Raw genomic sequence first — 11,391 nt, forward strand, 5'->3', positions numbered from 1 at the left:
ATTGGAGATTGATGGTCTTTTTAATCCACTACCCAGAGTCAGGAACAGATGAAGTTAGGTCTGCTACTGTTCAGTTATTAAATATGATTTATGGTATAAAAAATACATCTAGTAGTAGTTTTCCTTTGCTATTTATTCCAAGGTGTGTCTTTAACTTGTAAATGGATTGTGTTGAAGCTGGCATGTGGTGTGGATGATAGAATAGAGTGAATAGAGGAGAGAAGAGAGGAGGAGAGGAGAACATAATATAGAAGACAGATAAGATAGAGAGAGAATTCATACCCAGGGGAGTTACTGACTCTGGCCCAAATGACACCCTGTTCCCTACGTAGTGCACTAGGCTACTTCTGACCAGATCAAAAGTAGTGCACTACATAGGGAATAGGGTGGAGATTGGAGATTTGCTCACTGTCATTAGAATGAAGATTTCCATCCAGGAGTTACTGTCTCTGTCCCAAATCTCTCCCTGTTCCCTGCATAGTGCACTAGGCTTCTTCTGACCAGATCTAAAGTAGTCTTCTAGATTTTACATGTTTTCTCCCTGTCATTAGAAAATGACAATATGGTAATGACTTTAGTGGTTTCCTCCCCCTTTGTTTTTATTGGTTGTGTGTTATGTTTGTTGTTGTGTTAGGTTTTTCCCCAGTGTTCCTAATTGAAAATCCATTAACAATTAATCAGAAACAAATTATATTCCAGTTGTGTTTAGACAACTTCATGGCTGACATCCCCCAGTTCTGTTAAGACCCATTGAACTGGGTCACATTCTAAATGGTCACTTGTATTGATAGTCCATACTGGGCCTAACTGGGGTTAACCATACTGGAGGGTTTCTTTCTGCACACATATTCCCTCATCTCCAGAACTTTACCTGATGTCCTGTCTCTCTCTCTCTCTCTCTCTCTCTCTCTCTCTCTCTCTCTCTCTCTCTCTCTCTCTCTCTCTCTCTCTCTCTCTCTCTCTCTCTCTCTCTCTCTCTCTCTCTCTCTCTCTCTCTCTCTCTCTCTCTACTCAACACTTTCAGTACCTGTATTGATAGTCCATACTGGGCTTTACTATGGTTCTACAAACAGTACCTGTATTGATAGTCCATACTGGGCTTTACTATGGTTCTACATACAGTACCTGTATTGATAGTCCATACTGGGCTTTACTATGGTTCTACATACAGTACCTGTATTGATAGTCCATACTGGGCTTTACTATGGTTCTACATACAGTACCTGTATTGATAGTCCATACTGGGCTTTACTATGGTTCTACATACAGTACCTGTATTGATAGTCCATACTGGGCTTTACTATGGTTCTACATACAGTACCTGTATTGATAGTCCATACTGGGCTTTACTATGGCTCTACATACAGTACCTGTATTGATAGTCCATACTGGGCTTTACTATGGTTCTACATACAGTACCTGTATTGATAGTCCATACTGGGCTTTACTATGGTTCTACATACAGTACCTGTATTGATAGTCCATACTGGGCTTTACTATGGTTCTACATACAGTACCTGTATTGATAGTCCATACTGGCCTTTACTATGGTTCTACATACAGTACCTGTATTGATAGTCCATACTGGGCTTTACTATGGTTCTACATACAGTACCTGTATTGATAGTCCATACTGGCCTTTACTATGGTTCTACATACAGTACCTGTATTGATAGTCCATACTGGGCTTTACTATGGTTCTACATACAGTACCTGTATTGATAGTCCATACTGGGCTTTACTATGGCTCTACATTTTTGTTAGTTTTTCTTTCTCTATAAACTCCAACGCGAAAGGTACTGTTTACTTTAATTTTCATAATGTCAGTACCAGTGGCGGCTCCTGAAAAAATTCTCAGGAGCGGCAATTTTTCTGATGATTTAGGTTACCTACACACATTTAAAAAAAGATATGTCCAGCAACAACATGAAGAAAGGGGCAGCATATAAGTCAATACCAGAAGCATTTATTGACTGATCTCAAAAGTGTTGGCTTACCAGGGTTGGTGGAGCCCTCAGTTTCATCTTTGCCTCGCAAAGCTAACTCAAACACTCCGCAAAACTTCACACACTGGATTAGCCGGCTGAGGATGTGGCGGTTCTTGCTAATGTCGTAGTAAATATATTTGTTATAGTGAATATGGAATATGATATGTTGAGTAAAATGTTGTGCTAAGATCTATTTAGGTCAGGAGCTGGTTATAAGTTCTGTTCCTATCCAATAACAATGGACAAAAGGGTCCTATCTTGTCAGCCTTGTCAGCAGGTGGCCAAGGACAACACCCACGCCATAGGCCTCTCAGTTCTTCCAACTCACGAGTTCTTGCTCTGAGGACACACACACACACAAACACACACACACACACATCATCACTGTTAAACACACACACACACACACACACACACACACATCATCACTGTTAAACACACACACACACACACACACACACACACACACAAAAATCCCCTCTCTTAGGCTGAACATTTGAAGACAGAGAACCCGACTCAGAGCCAATGCAACAGTGACAGTAGCCTGGAGGGGACCTCGCCCAACTCATCAGGACCAATCAGAAGATCAGAACTACTAGATTCAACCTACTTCATTTATTGCATAAAATGTCTGCACACAATGTTTCGGGGCTCTCTTCAGATAATAATAAAAATAATAATAATAATAATAATAATAATATGCCATTTAGCAGACGCTTTTATCCAAAGCGACTTACAGTCATGCGTGCATACATTTTTGTGTATGGGTGGTCCCGGGGATCGAACCCATTACCTTGGCGTTACAAGCACCATGCTCTACCAGCTGAGCTACAGAAAGTGGATACTCATGGATGCGCATCGCAATTGTAAAATGTCAACACAATTGGAGACACCACGTCATTTTTGGAGACATGTTATTAACAGTAAACTATTGTAGATGCGACTGCTAACTAAATAAAACATTTTAGCTGGCTAGCTAATCATCTTAGCTAAATGTGGGGCAAACAATTCAGTTATTTACCGTTAATTTGAGGGATTGGGGTGAAAGAAATCGAGTTACATAGTGATACTTTACGATATACTGTATTGACAATATCGCAATATTTTAGCGCTAGTTGGCTGTACCTGCACCAAAACACCATTATTGTTCCTTCATAGCTTGTTCTCAATCTTTTCACATTGGGAGCCAATTTGTTTTCAGCACTTTTATTTCCATGACTGATCAAAACTCGTTCTCATGGCTTTCTGATCCCTCTGCAACAGACATATGGTGCGCAATAAAATCACAGTATCGAATCGCAATACGTATAGAATCATGAGACTCGCAATGCTGATGCATATATCTTATCGTGAGGTTCCTGGCAATTCCCAGCCCAAGTTCATTTGCCACAACAAATCTCTTCGCTAGCAAACGCGATGTCTTCTCCAAAACGGCAATGTGTCTCCAGCAATGTTTACTTTTTTGACGTTCTATGGCATCTCCACTTTCCAAGCATATATGACCACATTTAATATTTTGGTAAGTGATGCAAATAGTGAACTATGTAGGGCCAGGATGTAAAATATATGTAGCTGCAGCAATTTCTCTTATCTGATATGGTAAGTAATGGGGCTTAATTTATAGCTCCCTAAGAGTTTGACGAACGGGTCCGTGAACGCGATTCCAGATATCTTTACCTCTGAATAAACTGCCTTTATTATACCATATCCACCCTGTCCAAAGTCTCTACTTGGTCTCAGTTCTCCAGTAAACTTGTGATTATCAACACTAACCTCATCGTTGTGGCGGCGGACAGCTAGCCTGTATCCCTCATCCAGTTGAGTGAGTGGCAATGTCTTTTTTCGTTCGTACCAATTTTTGGAAAATCCTCGGGTGTAGGACTTTCCGCCTTTAGTAGAAACCTGTTGAATTATTAAATTTGGTCTGGGAGGTCCTAATTGTTTCGTTGCCAATTTATCTTCATTTGTACGCCGACAAAAAGGAACTTCTTTCAAACAATCCGCTCTTTTCTCAGTTACGTTCATGGTTACGTAACGTATGACGAAAGCGTGTAAGTGCAAGCCCACAGACACCCATTGAGATTGTATTGAAGGCTCTGAAATTTGAAAAAAATAGATTTTACATGGGAGTCTATGACAGACTTCTGGGCGATTTTCAACCTGACTGAAATCGCCCCAAAAGGGGGGGGAGCCATTTGAAGCACGACTTTAGCCTGATTCGACATTTAGTGGCAGTGTGGCACTGTGGCAGATCAGACGTATAGATTACAACACTGATAACTACTGTTGCCGTGATATAATTGATTAGAAAAAAAATCCCTTCCTTTTCCCGTTTGGCAGTGCGTCGCCCATATCGCCCTATTGAACAGGCCTCCCCTGGTCAGTACGATGTACAGTATCTCACAAAAGTGAGTACACCCCTCACATTTTTGTAAATATTTGAGTACATATTTTCATGTGACAACACTGAAGAAATGACATTTTGCTACAATGTAAAGTAGTGAGTGTACAGCTTGTATAACAGTGTAAATTTGCTGTTCCTTCAAAATAACACAACACACAGCCTTTAATGTCTAAACCGCTGGCAACAAAAGTGAGTACACCGCTTAGTGAAAATGTCCAAATTGGGTCCAAAGTGTCAATATTTTGTGTGGCCACCATCATTTTCCAGCACTGCCTTAACCCTCTTGGGCATGGAGTTCACCAGAGCTTCACAGGTTGCCACTGGAGTCCTCTTCCACTCCTCCATGACGACATCACAGAGCTGGTGGATGTTAGAGAACTTGCACTCCTCCACCTTCCGTTTGAGGATGCCCCACAGATGCTCAATAGGGTTTAGGTCTGGAGACATGCTTGGCCAGTACATCACCTTTACCCTCAGCTTCTTTAGCAAGGCAGTGGTCGTCTTGGAGGTGTGTTTGGGGTAGTTATCATGTTGGAATACTGCCCTGCAGCCCAGTTGCCGAAGGGAGGGGATCATGCTCTGCTTCAGTATGTCATAGTACATGTTGGCATTCATGGTTCCCTCAATGAACTGTAGCTGCCCAGTGCCGGCAGCACTCATGCAGCCCCAGACCATGACACACCCACCACCATGCTTGACTGTAGGCAAGACACACTTGTCTTTGTACTCCTCACCTGGTTGCCGCCACACATGCTTGACACCATCTGAACCAAATAAGTTTATCTTGGTCTCATCAGACCACAGGACATGGTTCCAGTAATCCATGTCCTTAGTCTGCTTGTCTTCAGCAAACTGTTTGCGGGCTTTCTTGTGCATCATCTTTAGAAGAGGCTTCCTTCTGGGACGACAGCCATGCAGACCAATTTGATGCAGTGTGCGGCGTATGGTCTGAGCATTGACAGGCTGACCCCCCACCCCTTCAACCTCTGCAGCAATGCTGGCAGCACTCATACGTCTATTTCCCAAAGACAACCTCTGGATATGATGCTGAGCACGTGCACTCAACTTCTTTGGTCGACCATGGCGAGGCCTGTTCTGAGTGGAACCTGTCCTGTTAAACCGCTGTATGGTCTTGGCCACCGTGCTGCAGCTCAGTTTCAGGGTCTTGGCAATCTTCTTATAGCCCAGGCCATCTTTATGTAGAGCAACAATTCTTTTTTTCAGATCCTCAGAGAGTTCTCTGCCATGAGGTGCCATGTTGAACTTCCAGTGACCAGTATGAGGGAGTGTGAGAGCGATGACACCAAATGTAACACACCTGCTCCCCATTCACACATGAGACCTTGTAACACTAACGAGTCACATGACACCGGGGAGGGAAAATGGCTAATTGGGCCCAATTTGGACATTTTCACATTGTGGTGTACTCACTTTTGTTGCCAGCGGTTTAGACATTAATGGCTGTGTGTTGTGTTATTTTGAGGGGACAGCAAATGTACATTGTTATACAAGCTGTACTCTCACTACTTTACATTGTAGCAAAGTGTCGTTTCTTCAGTGTTGTCACATGAAAAGATAAACTCAAATATTTACAAAAATGTGATGGGTGGACTCACTTTTGTGAGATACTGTAACAGCATTTGTTGTTAGTTTTTCTTCCTCTCCCCCAGTCCACTTTAACTTTTCTTCTTTATTCCCCGTGGGCTGCCACCTAGTGTCTGGAATACAACTGTATTAAGCCCCTTACAGATGCGCTCATAAATGTACTGCTATTCACAACATGTTTCAGAGATATCAAGATATTATAATGCGTGCATTTGATCAAATGCTCACAGTCAAACAACCAATAATACTGTATGCTTGGATCTTTTCCTGTGTTTGGTCCGGACTGCGTTGACACCTGCAGCAAATCACACCACGGTACTACAGCACCAAGGGGTATGAATGGAAACGGAACGAGACCACTCCTTTTGAGCCAACCTAGGTGCATTGTTTGGTGTGCTCCCGAGTGCGTATAGTGTTCACACCAGTCCAAACAAGTTCGAAAAACCCCAGCTCCAAACCAATTTAGTGTGAAAGCCTCCTTAGTGAGTCATTATTTAAGATGCAAAGGGATTTGTAGATGAGTGAGTCTGTGCAGTTGACCGCAATGGATTTGATCTAAAACATGCACAATGTCATGAAGACCACTGCTATTCCATAGAATGAAACCATCCCCTATGAGGACTAATGACCAACTCTGAAACTCACCACACTATGCTGAACTAACAGCATCATCATCACACTAGCATTAATGTTCACACTCTGGGGATCATTTGTCCACATTTAAACTGGTCTAGGTCTCCTTACAGGTTGGACACATTTAAACTGGTCTAGGTCTCCTTACAGGTGAGACACATGGGTCTAGAGGTCTCTAGTGGTTGAGTCTTGGTCTGGGTCTCACTGGTTCTGTTCCAATCAGTCTTGTCTCCATCTATGGTATATTCAGTACCAATACACCAATGTCATACACTCCAGACCTGGGTTCCAGTGCTTAATTTGAGACGGATCCGGCACCTCTCAGATTTGACCTATTTTGTTCCAGCACCTATTTGCCCGGCTCCGGTACCTCACGCATTATTTATACAATTTGTTCACTGTTTGCACTGTAAACATTTAAAAAAGCGATCAGAGTTAAATCAAGTTGCCTCCTGGTTATTTCTCCGGCCTCCCAGAAAAACCATCATGTAAAAGCGCGGTGATCCTTCTGTGGAGTCATCCTAATCCTTTCCCACTGATTTCAGACCTGCTCTCTTATTTGTACATATGTCCATCAACCGACGAAGTGCACGGGGGGGCAGTGCCCGGAGCAGGTGCAATTTGGACAGAGGCTCAGTTCAAGACCAAACAAACGTATAACCCCTGGCTTGTCAAGCAACATTCAAAGCTTATAATTGTAATAGCCAGTTATAATTGTAATGGCTTAGCAGATAATAACAAAAGAAGAACAATATTTACATGGCTCAAAGAGAAGGAATATAATATATTTTGTTTACAGGAAACCCATTCAACAATTCTAGATGAAATTGGGTGGAAAAAGGACTGGGGGGGGGGGGCGAAATATACTTCTCCCATGGACAAAGAAACTCAAAAGGGGTGATGATATTAATTAACAGTAATTTAGATCCGAATGTGCAAATTGTCCAAACAGATACGCAAGGTAGATTGATTATTTTAAATATGTTATTGGACCATAAACAAATATGTCTCATTAACCTTTACGGACCAAATAATGATGATCTGAGGATGCCTCCCGCGACGGCGTGACCCGTCAGAGCTATAGTGGCCTTGCCATGCGGATATCCTCGCATGCGTTTGTTAACAATCTAGGTCTTAGTTGTTGAAGTGCATCGCACATATCTGAATTGTCACTCGAGCTCCAAAAGGGAGACACACAGGGCAGTCACCAGGGAAGTGAGAGTGTTATTACTGCACACAGGGCAGTCACCAGGGAAGTGAGGGTGTTATTACTGCACACAGGGCAGTCACCAGGGAAGTGAGGGTGTTATTACTGCACACAGGGCAGTCACCAGGGAAGTGATGGTGTTATTACTGCACACAGGGCAGTCACCAGGGAAGTGAGGGTGTTATTACTGCACACAGGGCAGTCACCAGGGAAGTGATGGTGTTATTACTGTACACACGGCAGTCACCAGGGAAGTGATGGTGTTATTACTGCAAACAGGGCAGTCACCAGGGGAGTGAGGGTGTTATTACTGCACACAGGGCAGTCACCAGGGAAGTGAGGGTGTTATTACTGCACACAGGGCAGTCACCAGGGAAGTGATGGTGTTATTACTGCACACAGGGCAGTCACCAGGGAAGTGAGGGTGTTATTACTGCACACAGGGCAGTCACCAGGGAAGTGATGGTGTTATTACTGCACACAGGGCAGTCACCAGGGAAGTGAGGGTGTTATTACTGCACACAGGGCAGTCACCAGGGAAGTGAGGGTGTTATTACTGCACACAGGGCAGTCACCAGGGAAGTGATGGTGTTATTACTGCACACAGGGCAGTCACCAGGGAAGTGAGGGTGTTATTACTGCACACAGGGCAGTCACCAGGGAAGTGATGGTGTTATTACTGCACACAGGGCAGTCACCAGGGAAGTGAGGGTGTTATTACTGCACACAGGGCAGTCACCAGGGAAGTGAGGGTGTTATTACTGCACACAGGGCAGTCACCAGGGAAGTGAGGGTGTAATTACTGCACACAGGGCAGTCACCAGGGAAGTGATGGTGTTATTACTGCACACAGAGCAGTCACCAGGGAAGTGATGGTGTTAATACTGCACACAGGGCAGTCACCAAGGAAGTGAGGGTGTTATTACTGCACACAGGGCAGTCACCAGGGAAGTGATGGTGTTATTACTGCACACAGGGCAGTCACCAGGGAAGTGATGGTGTTAATACTGCACACAGGGCAGTCACCAGGGAAGTGAGGGTGTTATTACTGCACACAGGGCAGTCACCAGGGAAGTGAGGGTGTTATTACTGCACACAGGGCAGTCACCAGGGAAGTGAGGGTGTTATTACTGCACACAGGGCAGTCACCAGGGGAGTGAGGGTGTTATTACTGCACACAGGGCAGTCACCAGGGAAGTGAGGGTGTTATTACTGCACACAGGGCAGTCACCAGGGAAGTGAGGGTGTTATTACTGCACACAGGGCAGTCACCAGGGACGTGAGGGTGTTATTACTGCACACAGGGCAGTCACCAGGGAAGTGAGGGTGTTATTACTGCACACAGGGCAGTCACCAGGGAAGTGAGGGTATTATTACTGCACACAGGGCAGTCACCAGGGAAGTGAGGGTGTAATTACTGCACACAGGGCAGTCACCAGGGAAGTGATGGTGTAATTACTGCACACAGGGCAGTCACCAGGGAAGTGTGGGTGTTATTACTGCACACAGGGCAGTCACCAGGGAATTGAGGGTGTTATTACTGCACACAGGGCAGTCACCAGGGAAGTGAGGGTGTTATTACTGCACACAGGGCAGTCACCAGGGAAGTGATGGTGTTATTACTGCACACAGGGCAGTCACCAGGGAAGTGAGGGTGTAATTACTGCACACAGGGCAGTCACCAGGGAAGTGATGGTGTTATTACTGAAAACAGAGCAGTCACCAGGGAAGTGATGGTGTTAATACTGCACACAGGGCAGTCACCAGGGAAGTGAGGGTGTAATTACTGCACACAGGGCAGTCACCAGGGAAGTGATGGTGTAATTACTGCATACAGGGCAGTCACCAGGGAAGTGAGGGTGTTATTACTGCACACAGGGCAGTCACCAGGGAAGTGAGGGTGTTATTACTGCACACAGGGCAGTCACCAGTGGACAATACAGGATACAGCCAGTTCATAGAGGAGCTGAAGGTGCTTTATGCTCAATACTGGCCAGAGGATGCAGGAGCACTGTATGGAGAAACAGTGATAGAATCTCTCTGCCAGAGGATTGGCATTGACAGTCCACGTACGGTCATACGGGCCTACAGGCAGTACATGGACACTGATGGTAATGATAAAGGAGACTTTCCAGATGGACTTAAAGAGATGTTGATAGAGGTCAGCACCATCCCCATCTCCAGATGGACTTAAAGAGATGTTGATGGAGGTCAGCACTATCCCTATCTCCAGATGGATTTAAACAGATGTTGATGGAGGTCAGCACCATCCCCATCTCCAGATGGACTTAAAGAGATGTTGATGGAGGTCAGCACCATCCCCATCTCCAGATGGACTTAAAGAGATGTTGATGGAGGTCAGCACCATCCCCATCTCCAGATGGACTTAAAGAGATGTTGATGGTGGTCAGCACCATCCCTATCTCCAGATGGACTTAAAGAGATGTTGATGGTGGTCAGCACCATCCCCATCTCCAGTGCAGAAGGCCAGCAGGGATTTTCTCAAATGAATCTGATTTGCACCTCAACCCGCGCCTCTCTGCATACCTCCACCATATCAGGGCTACTCTTTCTGAACCTTGTTGGCCCACCCCTGTCCAAATTCAACCCAGTCCCCTATGTGAGGTCATGGATTGCTAAAGGACCCAGATGTGTCACAGACACCAGGAGCAAAACAAGAGATAGGGAGGAGAAGACGCACCAGGAAATGGCCGTGTTGTGGGAGGTTCTGGAAAACTTTACAAACTTGTTCTGTCCTGTGAAGTTAATCTGAATATGCGCTTCATATTATCAGATAGGCAGGAGGCCTATATACTATAATATGTGTTCTGCTGTAGCATACATTGATTTATTTTATTTGAAGTATATTCTGATATCAAATCAAATGTTTGTCCTACAGTGATGTCTTGAAAAGTATATGAAATGTGAGTCTTGTAAGCCCCACCTCTGAGTATATGAAATGTGAGTCTTGTAAGCCCCACCTCTGAGTATATGAAATGTGAGTCTTGTAAGCCCCACCTCTGAGTATATGAAATGTGAGGATTGAAAGCCCCACCTCTGAGTATATGAAATGTGAGTCTTGTAATTGATGTCTTGAAAATTAGGCTGTAAGAAATTCAGACTTGTAAGCCCCACAGCTACACTTGAGTATGTGGGCATAGTATATGTTGGAGACAAACGCGTGGCCGACGCGTGACGGTGGCTGTGTGAGAAGCACGCCTGTATCTCTCACATAACTAGAATGACTGTGATGAGTGTGGTGGAAGGAGTCAGGCGCAGGAGGGTAATCACCGAATACAGAGTTTATTCCTACGTTGACACACAAATGCGCTCCAATAGCGATCAACGAAACAGGCACAGGGCAAACTAACATCCCTGGCAAATACACTGTAATGGATATCCAATAATACATAGGCACAGGGGGGAAATCTACCCTGGCAACCCAATGTTATGAGTAGCTCCACCGAGCTACACTACTCTCACCATTAACAATCCCCCACAAGGACAAGGGGGTAGAGGGAACACTTATACACTGACTAATTAGGGGATAGGAA

The sequence above is a fragment of the Coregonus lavaretus genome (genome assembly GCF_964263955.1).
Source record: "Coregonus lavaretus genome assembly, contig: HAP1_SCAFFOLD_2609, whole genome shotgun sequence".
Lineage (NCBI taxonomy): Eukaryota > Metazoa > Chordata > Actinopteri > Salmoniformes > Salmonidae > Coregonus > Coregonus lavaretus.